The 11,152-nt window shown below is 41.2% G+C and overlaps 1 protein-coding gene across 2 annotated transcripts in view; it reads left to right on the forward strand.

Annotated features, from left to right (window-relative positions):
- The first annotated feature begins 1,750 nt into the window (after positions 1-1,750).
- Positions 1,751-11,152, forward strand: part of DTNA (dystrobrevin, alpha) — a 523,318-nt gene continuing 513,916 nt past the window's right edge. Inside the window, exon 1 of one of the 2 annotated variants that reach the window (XM_006835061.1) lies at positions 1,751-1,975. The gene's annotated coding sequence lies outside the window, so the exon portion shown is untranslated. The remainder of the gene's footprint in view (positions 1,976-11,152) is intronic. The other variant, XM_006835063.1, reaches the window with a different exon arrangement.

Below are 11,152 nucleotides of genomic sequence, written 5' to 3' on the forward strand. Positions count from 1 at the left end.
CATATATACATATATATACATATGTGTATATATGTATATATATATATATATGTGTGTGTGTGTGTGTGCGTGTGTGTGTTTGTGTATATATATAAATGGTCTCTCATTTATTGGCATGGTGTCAACTGCTTTGTGTACACAATTTCATTTAAAATCTTACAGCAACTCTGCAAGGTAGGTGCCATTATCTTCATTTTTATTGACTAGGAAACTGAGGCTCAAATAAGTATTTGTTCAATAAGTACTTGTCCAAAGTCCCACAGCTAACAGGTTGTAGAGCCAGGATCCGAACTCAGGTCTCTGACTCCAAGGCCCCAGCTCTCTCCATTAGATCTGCTGGAGATGAGTCAGGGGTAACATTCCAAGCAGAGAATAACATTAGCAAAGATGGAGAAGCAGGAAATCACAGAGAGGCATAAATGACCAGGCAGGCGGGTTGAAGCCCAGGCACCTGAACTGGGGGTCCCTGAGTGTCAGAATCTACTTGATGGCAGTGTGTGGTGGTGGGTCATGGGTCAAAGATGGTCTAAAATATACAGCATATATGCAGATGAAATCATTTTAATATAGAACAGAAATTAGGTAGCTAAAAAGAAAAATAAAAGTGTGTCTTTTATTTATTTTGAGATCATTTACAATACCAAAAATAATGAAAGGTTTGATGTACAGTGTTTCTTAAAGAACTATATGTAAATTTATTAAGGGAGGACAGATGTCATGTATCAAACATCTTTATATCCTTCAAAATACAGCACTTTAAAGGAATTTGAATGAAATATGCAAATGACATTAGTGACTACTTTAAAGCTGACTAAAATTGCTTAAAATGACAACTTAAGGAGTTTAAACAATGCAAATGGATATAAATTTACACACACAGAGCACATATATACACCAAAAAAAATGGAAAGAAAATTATAGGAAAATATAAAACTCAAGACATACACAAAAATGCACAAGAGAAATTATATGAAATGTATTAATATAGGAAAGGACTCAATGACTCATTCTCCTTCCTAATTAATAAGGAACTTCAAAATAACCAAGAGTATTTTCATTATTTTGGACAACCCGTGCATTTGTAATTGATTACAGCCCTGTCATTGATTAACCTGGGAGCGTCTGCATATTTATTTTTAGTACGGTATTGACTTAGTATGTGTACTTGGTTGGATACGTCATGTTAGCCTACCTATGTCTCTGTGTCGCTGAAGTGATACTAGTACTTGTCCGCTCATCCACCTCCTCTGCAAAGATGCTCTGCAAATAAATGAGGTAATGTTTGGGAAATGCTTGCAGCTTGGAAAAGAAGCCTGCTGCATATATCTAAGATATTATTACTATTCCATAGCCAAGACTGGTATATTATTGACTCTGTTTAAATTGACATTGTAATGTTTGAGTCCTTGGATTCTGACTAAAATCTGGGTCAACATAAGAGAATGATTTTTTTTTTTTTAAATTTAATTCTGATGCTCTGTTTGGATCTCCTGCACTAGTGAAGGAAAACTGTAGAAAATAAACAAAGCACATACATCAAGCTTTGAAAGAGAAAAATCTCTATCCGGAGGGATTTATTTTTTTTAACCATGAAGACCGTGAACACTGTATTTCCCTGCGGGAATATTTCCATCCAGGAAGGAGGATAGTGCATGCAGTGAGTGTGTGTGCGCGTGTGTGTGCGCGTGTGTATATGTGTGTGTGCTGTGCGTGCGCGCCCGCGGAGAGAGGGCGGGGGAGGCGGATGAGGAGGATGAGATCATAGTTTCAGGATCCTCAGGAAACCCTGGTACTGGCAGCAGCCAGCCTCTGCTGTGCCCACATGACCCACAACTCTGGCAGCGGACCCTGCACTTCCAACATTATTAAATAATAAGAAAGCGTCTCCTGTTCCATGCCCAAACCTCCCTACAGACCAATGGACACCTTGTAAGAGTTTGGCGAGTCGGCGACTGAGGCGCCCGTCTGTTCCAAGGTGTGTGCACGGCGTTTTCTTTCTTGACAGCTCGGCTGTGGAGGAGGGCGCGGGATGGAGGGGTCCGTGTGTTAGCCGAGGAGTGGGCGCCGGGCCGGGCTGCTGCGCGCGGCTCTCCGCTGCCCCGGGCTGCGGGGCCGCCGCGGGGCAGGAGGTGTACCGGACGCGCAGCCTTAGCTGCGCAGGGACAACGGCAGCTCACCGCGCCGGGGAGCGGGCACAGGCGGCGGGAGCAAGGGCAGGCGCCGTGCACCCGGCAAAGTCAAGAGTGGGAGCAGGCGGCGAGAGGCGGCTGGGGAAGGGATTCGCCCCAACGCCCACTCGCGGGGGTTCCCACCTGTGCGCCGGCGTTGACCAAGGCGAGCGTGAAGCATGTGCCCGGCGCCGCAGCCAGTACTGCGGCGCGGCGCCTCCCCGGGAGGCGGGCGGCGCCTCTGGCCCGCCGGCGACTGTAGCTGCTGCAGGACCGCCGGCCTGGGGGCGCGGGGCCGCGCAGGTAAACCTCGGCCTCCCGCGGAGGCCCTAGCCAAGCTGCAGCCTCCGCGACCGCCTCTGCAGCGCGCCGGGAGTGGCGATGGCAGCCGGCTCCCTCGCGTCGCGGGCTGAGTTGTTTGTATTGTGACGGTCGTCCTCTCGGTCATCAGCGCGGGCTGAGCTGGTGGGAAGTTGGGTGGCCCCTCCATTAGGCATGGCACTCACGTTGTGGGAGCAGCCTGGTGGGGATTCACTGGGAAATCCGCGTCGTGTTCTTGGCTGGCCAGTGGCATCTGCGCGTGTTGGTTGCAATGCACTGCGGTGCTGGGTCGGATGGTTGAGTGGGAGTGGGCACTGGGGGCGTGGGTGGCGTGGGGCTGCGGGGATGAGTGTCTTCGGCTTTTATAGCCCACTTCGGAATTTTCAGCTGGACCGAGGGCGGGCAGAAAGGAGGTTCTTTCTGGAGTGGGAGGTGGGAAGTTGTCTATCAAAAGACCAAAGCCAAGGAGAAGATTGGTGGCAGCTGGGTGGCTGGTGCTCAGAGCTCCTATTCGTGGGACTTGGAAATAAAACTTTCCCCTTGTCAAGCTTGGAGTATAGTTCTGAGAAGATAGGTGAGCATGGGAAAGAATATTGGATGCCTACTTGCAGATGTACAGCCATAAGGCTCATTCTTGCTTTAAAATGTTCTTTTGAGTTGATTGTTGCATTGAAGTTTTACTATGGCCTGTCATAATGACTGTATATTTACTGTGTATTTGTGTTTCTTTTTTAACATAAAGAATAACTGTATTGTAGGAGTAACAATTTATTTGCCCAATATCCTGCAAAAATAAATAAATAAATAAATCTTACTTTATTCCTTACTACAATGGTAGAAACTTTTTTTTTTTTTAAAGCAGCTCACCACATGCTAGACACAGTCCAATGTGCTTTTGGTTTGTTAACTCAGTGAATTCTTGCAACACTTAAAGATAATTATATCAGCTAACTTTTACAGATGCAAAAACTGAGGCACAGACAAGTGAAATCACTTGTGCAAGGCCCTGCAGCTATTCAGCGATGGAACTCTTTTGTCAAGCTTTTGATGTGCTTATAACCAACTTTTTTTTTTCTCATAAAAACAGGACTCTGTTCTACCTTCATTTTTCTACATTTGATGCATTGACCGCATCTTTCTATGAGATGATCTTAATTATGTTCAGAAACGTGTTCCTAATTTTAATGCTATTAATTATAGTACATAATTCTTTTACCACAACTAACCAAAATTTCCTAAGATAATTATTGATTACAGTAGTATTTATCAGCAAAGCTACAAAGCATTAAGCTATTATAAAGTAGATGACTGAAGCTGATATATTAGTTTTTGATGAATTTTAAAGTCCCTAAGGCATGGCCCTCATTTCCTTCGGGACACCATATTGCAGAATTTTCAAGCAACTCTGATTATCTGTAATCCCATCGTTCTTACAAGTGGTTGGACAACTTAAAACAACTATTCTGCAATTCTTTTTCAACTATCAGTGATTTCAAGCAGACCATATTTTGAGGGTGTTTTTGTGTGGCATGTCTTTTAAACAATTGTGTATAGTACTTTATACAAAGATGAGTAGCAGTGAAGAGAGAGATAACATTTTCTCATTATTCTAAAGTGAAATACTTTTTAAATCACCACCTGCTTAAAATGAACGATGATGTGAAGAAAGGTCTGGCTTCATATACAGAGAATTGCACCTCATTGGAGCTTATCAAGGAACACTCACAATATTCATTTTACTGGACAGATGTTGCTCTTAAATCTTCACTTGTTACTCTTTTCAAATACATTTAATTGTTTCTTCACACAACGATCTTCAAATTTAGTTTGACATTCACAGATTTTCTTTAATTCTTGTCTTTTGGGTTAATTAAGTTCCATGCACATAATTCTCAACCTGCATATTTAGCATGATACATTTTTAAAAGCTGACTAGAAAACCAGATGAACCAGAAGGAAGCATGTTGTGTGGGATTGAGAGAATGTATCCAGGTCTTCAGAGGTTAAGGCCCCCGCCCACACACACACACACACACACACACACACACACACACACACACCCTGAATTAAGGCTGTATCTTTATTTAGGGATACTAGTTTAATCCTGTTGTAGTGCTATAGGATAAGAACCAGGCAGCCAGGTCAGTTTCAACCACAAGGTTGGGGTTCAAACTCATCAGCTGCTTCTCAGAAACCCTATACAGGTTCGCTATGAGTCAGAACTAACTGGATGGTATTTAACACCAGCAATTGGTAGCATAGTGGTTACGAATCGGGCTGCGAACCTCAGGGACAGCAGTTGAAAACTACCAGCTGTTCTGCGGGAGAAAGATGAGGCTTTCTGCTCCCGCAAAGATTGACAGCCTTGGAAACCCTGTACAGGGTTGCTATGAGTCGGAATCGACTCCATGGCACTTAACAACAGCAACAACAGTGTAGTCCTATTAAGAGCCCTGGGAGTTTAGTGGTTACCCTTTGACCTGCTAACAGCAAGGTCAACAATTAGAATTTACCAGCTGCTCAGCAGGAGAAAGCTGAGACTTTCTGCTCTTGTAAAGATTTATAGCCTCCGAAATCCTATACAGGGTCACTATGAGTCAGAACCGACTTGAAAGCACACCACTACCACCACCATTAGTGTATTCCTGTGGACAAAGTTAGGCACACCTATTCTTGATACTGAAATTAACTTTTCATTTTCCAAATCTATTTTTTTTTAAACTGTTGATGCCTATTAAGACATAAACCCTATGATAGTGTATGTGTCATCCTTCCTTAACTGATGCAGAGCTGTTGCGTTTTCTAGCTTCTGTTAGTTATTTCAGAGATCACATTTCATTGCTCCTTTTGTTCACTTGGTAGTTTTAATACAGTTTTATTGTTTTTCCTTCCATATCCCATCGCTCTAGTTTTCCAGATGAATTTGCTGTCTCTTCTTAAGGACCCCTCTCTCTGTTCCAGGTGCTAGGTGGGTAACTGGGAGGGTAAGTGGTGAACCAAAGATGCCTGCACCCTCCTCACACAGAATTGCTGTATAGCATGGTGAAGTCTCAGTAAAAGGATCATGGGAATAAATGTTTACTACATATTTAGGTTAAGGAGCTCTGGTAGCTTGGGAACCCTGTAGAGGGTCGCTATGAGTTGGAACCGACTCCACGACACTTAAACACCACCCCCCACATATTTAGGTTAGTTCTCTGAATGAAAGGGGTTCTCTGAGACTGAATAATAATGGAATCTGGACTAGACATGGGGATCAGGGGATGAAGTCACATACTTGGTGAGGAATTATGCATGACAAGGAGTTTACTAAGTCAAATCGTCTTTCAAAAATATTTCCATCTTAATATTTTGAATCTTTATCTGAGTCAGAGACATCTATCTCGCTTTGGTTACCTCTTTATTTCTCTCCTACCAGGAGACATATTATTTTCCTCCATTATTTACCAATAGACATGAGAAGGCTTACAAAACTCCTGGCAATACTTTTTAAAGTACAAGGAGCATAGTCATTATCATATTTGTAAAAAAAGTGTATTAAGTTTAATTAAAAAAAAAACACTTTTTTTTTTTTTTTGTCTTATCAACTGCTGTATGACAGAAAGAATTGTTTGTTTGTTTTGGTTGTTTTTAGAAACCAAAAATAAATAAATACAAAACCAATAACAAACCCTTTGCTGTCAAGATGACTCTGACTTATGGTGACCCTGTGTGTTGTATGTGTAAGTAGAACTGGGCTCCATTGGATATTCAACGGATGTGATCTTTGAGATGTAGATCCCTAGGCCTTTCTTCCCAGGAACATCTAGCCTGTTGCACCTGACACTGTGGCAATCTATCTCACTGGGAATCTTCCTTTTTTTTTGCTGACCCTCCATTTTACCTCAATGTCAAGAAAACAAAAATCATCACCACTGGACCAATAAACAACATTCTTATCAATGGAGAAAAGATTGAAGTTGTCAAGAACTTCATTCTTCTTGAATCAACTATCAACACTCGCAGAAGCAGCAGTCAAGAGATCAGACAACGTATTGCACTGGGCAAATCTGTTGCACAGGAACTTTTTTAAGTATTGAAGAACAGAGATGTCAGCTTGAGGACTAAGGTGCGCCTGACCCAGGCCATTGTGTTTTCAATAGCCTCATATGGATGCGAAAGTTGGACAGTGAATAAGGAAGATCGTAGAAGAATTGATGCCTTTGAGTTGTGGTTTTGGAGGAGAATACTGAAAGTGCCATGGACTGCCAAAAGAACCAATAGATCTGTTTTGAAAGAAGTGCAGCCAGAGTGGTCCTTGGAGGCCAGGATGGCTAAGCTTCGTCTCTCATACTTTGGACATATTGTCCGGAGGAAACAATCGTTGGAGAAGGATGTCATGCTGGGTAATGTGGAGGGTCAAAGAAAAAGAGGAAGACCCCTAACGAGATGGATTGGCCAGGTGGCATCATTGATGGACTCAAGTGTGGCAGCGGTAGTGAGGTTGGCCCAGGATCGGACATTGTTTCGTTCTGCTGTGCATGGGGTCGCTATGAGTCGGTTCCAACTCGATGGCACCTGACAACAACAACAACTCCATTTTACCAAGCATGGTGTCCTTTTTCAGGGACTGGTCACACCTAGTAACATGTCCAAAGTATGAGAAACGAAGTCTTACCATCCTTCCATCTAAGGAGCACTCTGGCTGTACTTCCAACACAGATTTATTTGTTCTTCTTCAGTTAATATTCTTCTACAGCACCATAACTCAAATGCATTAGTTCTTCTAGGGTCTTTGGTCTTCCTTATTCATTGTCCAACTTTCACATACATATGAAGCTGTGGAAAATACCATGGTTTGGGTCAGACACTCCTTAGTCCTAAGACGGATATGTTTGCTCTTTAACATTTTAAAGAAGTCTTGTGCAGCAGATTTGCCTAATGCATTATGTTCTTTGACTTCTTGACTGCTACTTTAATGAGTGTTGATTGTGGATCCTAGCAAAATGAATTCGCTGACAACTTCAGTGTTTTCTCCATTTATCATGATGTTATTTATTGATCCAATTCTGAGGTTTTTTGTTTTGTTTTGTTTTGTTTTCAGTGCTGAGATGCAATCCATACTAAAAGGTGAAGTCTTGGATCTTCATCAGTATTTAAGTCGTCTTCACTTTCAGCAAACAAGGCTGTATCAAAGGCATATCGCAGGTTGTTAATGAGTTTTCCTCCAATCTTGATATCATGTTCTTCTTCATGTAATCCAGCCTTTCGGATTATTTCTCTAGGATGCACATTGAATAAGTGTGGTGAAAGACTATAACCCTGATGCACACCTTTCCTAATTTCAACCCATTCAGTGTTCCCTTGTTCTGGCAAAACAACTGGCTCTTGGTTTATGTAAGGTTCCTCATGAGCACAATTAAATGTTCTGTGATACTCGTTCTCTGCAATATTGCTCATAGTTTCTCATGAAAGCATTTGCATAATCAATAAAGCACAAGTATTGTGTTCTGGTATTCCCTACTTTCAGTGAAGATCCATCTGATGTCAGCAATGATATCCCTCATTGCATGTCCTCTTCTGAATCCAGCTTGAATTTCTGGCAGTTTACTGTCAATATACTATTGCAGCCTATTTTGAATTATCTGCAGCAAAATTTTACTTACAAGCTTTGTTAATGTTATTGTTCAATGATTTGTGCATTCCACTGGGTCACCTCTCTTGAGAATGGGTACCAATATGAATCTCTTCCAATCTGTTGGACAGGTGTCTGTCTTTCAAATTTATTGGCATAGGTAATTGAGCACCTCCAATGCTTCATCAGTTTATTGAAAGATTTTAATTTGTATTCAGTCATTTCTTAAAGCCTGGTACTTTGGTATGCCTTCAGTGCAGCCTGGACTTCTTCCTTCAATGCCAACAGTTCTTGATCATATGCTAACTCTTGAAATGGTTAAACAATGACCATTTATTTTTAGTAGAGTGAGTCTGTATATACCTTCTATCTTCTTTTAATGCTTTCTGCATCATTCAATATTTTGCCTGGAGAATCCTTCAATATTGCAAATCAAGGCTTGGAATTTTTCTCCAGTTCTTTTATTTTGTGAAATGTCAAGCATGTTCTTCCCTTTTGGTTTCCTAACTCCAGATCTTTGCACATTTCATTTTAATACTTGACTATGTCTTCTCGAGTAGCCCTTTGAAATTTTCTTCTCGTCTCTTTTACTTTCTCATATCTTCCATTTGCTTTAGCATTTCTACAGTGGACAGCAAATTTCAGAGTCTCTCCTGACATTCATTTTAGCATTTTTCTTTCTCTCCTGTCTTTTTAATGACCTTTTGCTAGGTAGAACAGAACTACCTTACATGGTTTCCATGGCTGTAAATCTTGACTGACTCAGACGGCCATACTTGTCTCCTACGGTGCAGCTGGTGGGTTTACACCACTCAGCTTTTGGTTTGCAGAAAGTGTTTTAACCACTGTGCCACCATGGATCCTAATGCATATTTACAAAGGTGTAAATCTTTTCTTTGAAGTTCTTGGGGGTGCTCAAGGCAGTGCGTATGTGTTCTGTGACAATTTCAAGAATGGAATAAGCCATTTCTTTGAATGCTCAATTTCATATAAACCTTGCTATAGAACAACTATTGTACTGCTGACCTAGTTACACCACAAGAAAGGAGATGCAACACTTGATTTGGTGTATGGGTGTGGGTGTGTGCATGTATGTGCTGTGAACGTGGAGGATGCCATTAAGTGCATCAGTGAATAGTGCACTCACCGGAGTTCACAATCTAGTGCTAGAGTACATTGTCCAATTATGAAAATGTTTTGTGGTTAATGTAAGTCTAAAGTATACCAATCTGTTATAATAGTTTAGTTAGTACTTTGGTGGTGGTTGTTAAGTGCTGTCCAATCAGTTCTGACTCAAAACAACTCTGTATAGGGTTTCCAAGAAGTGGCTGGTGAGTTTGAATAACCAACCTTGCAGTTCAAATTGACCTTGCTGTCCAGTGCATTAACCCACAGTGCCATACCAGGACTCCAATACGGTGGTAACAACTCCAGAATCTTAGAGATGGAGAAGAAGGGTTTATTTCTTGCTAATGGTACACACCTATTATGTAGCATCGAAGATGAAAAGACCTGTCAATGTCTTCTGCACTCAGGAACCCAGGTTGTTAAAGCCTCCATTATCTAGAACATTATCATCTTTCGTCATAGCTCATGAGAACATGGTAAATCATCCACCATTCTTAAAAGGTTCCATCAGGAAGTGGCAAGTGCCACTTGGAAACCCTATACAGGGTCACTATGAATCAAAAGCAACTTGATGGAACTTAGCAACAATAACAATTTGAAGATAGCAGAGAAGTGCAGTCCTGTAACATGCCGGGATGAAAGAAAACTCCAGTTAGTAGTGAACGACCACATAAAACTAGCCAGTTTTCTTAAATAGTTTTCTTTCTCACAATCACAGAAAATTACTTAGTATTTAATATAAAGGTAGAATCGCCAACAAGTGCCCTAGAATGTCAGCATAGAAAATGCTTTTTGCATGAAATCATAAGCAAGGAGAGACAAGGATAATTTTTTTTAATGAATTTAATGATATCCCTGTTTTCCTGTATTTAAGTCAAGGAATGATAACAGTAGAAGCTATTTTTGAGTTATGAGTGAAGTAATCTATTTGACAACAAGCCTGGACCAAGAACTATGCCAAAAGCTGCACATAGCACTCAAGCTGTGCTTTCTGAACAGACTGGATAGTATCAACATGATACAGAAAGCAGAACAAAAATGTGTGTATATTTTTGAGGATTTACATGTGTCAACATACACAAAGTTACCATCTTTGCTATCATAGATTGTTATAAAAAGAAATACAGACCAACATATAAATCATAGTGTATGTCTACTTTTCATTGCTAAACATAATAACCAAGATTTGTTGGTCAGTTTGCTGTACTACAGTGGCTTGTGTGTTACTGTGACACTGAAAGTGATGCTTCCAGTATTTCAAATTCCAGCAGGGTCAACCTGGACAGGTTTCAGTGGAGCTTCCAGATTAAGACAAAGTAGGAGGAAGGACCTGACAATGCATTCTAAAATAATTGCCCACTGAAGACCTTATGAATAGCAGTGCAATATGTGCTGGGAGATGAGCCCCTCAGGTTGGCAGGCACTTGAAATATGATTGGGGAAGAGCTTCCTTCTCAAAGTAGAATCTACCTTAAGGGACATGGATAGAATAAAGTTTTCAAGACCTTTTTTTGCTGATGTTTCATGACTCAAAGTGAGAAGAAATACCTGTACATGTTCATTTAATACTTGAAACGTGGAATGTTCGAAGTATGAACCTCAAGCAGATTGGAAGTTATGAAAATTTAAATGAAATGCATAAAGGTACATATTATAGGCACTATTGTTGTTGTTTGGTGCCATAAAGTCATTTCTGGCTCATGGTGACCCCATGCACAACAGAATGAAACACCACCAGGTCGTGTGCCATCCTCACAATTATTGTTATTGTTGCAACCACCGAGTCAATCCATCTTGTTGAGGGTCTTCCCCTTTTTATGCTGATTCTCTACAAAGCATGATAACTTTTTTCAGGGATTGGTTCCTCCCAATAACATGCCCAATGTATGAACTAGTGAGCCTATATGGACTGGGATTGGCC

This window comes from Chrysochloris asiatica, unplaced genomic scaffold, assembly GCF_000296735.1.
Source record: "Chrysochloris asiatica unplaced genomic scaffold, ChrAsi1.0 scaffold00015, whole genome shotgun sequence".
Classification (NCBI taxonomy): domain Eukaryota; kingdom Metazoa; phylum Chordata; class Mammalia; order Afrosoricida; family Chrysochloridae; genus Chrysochloris; species Chrysochloris asiatica.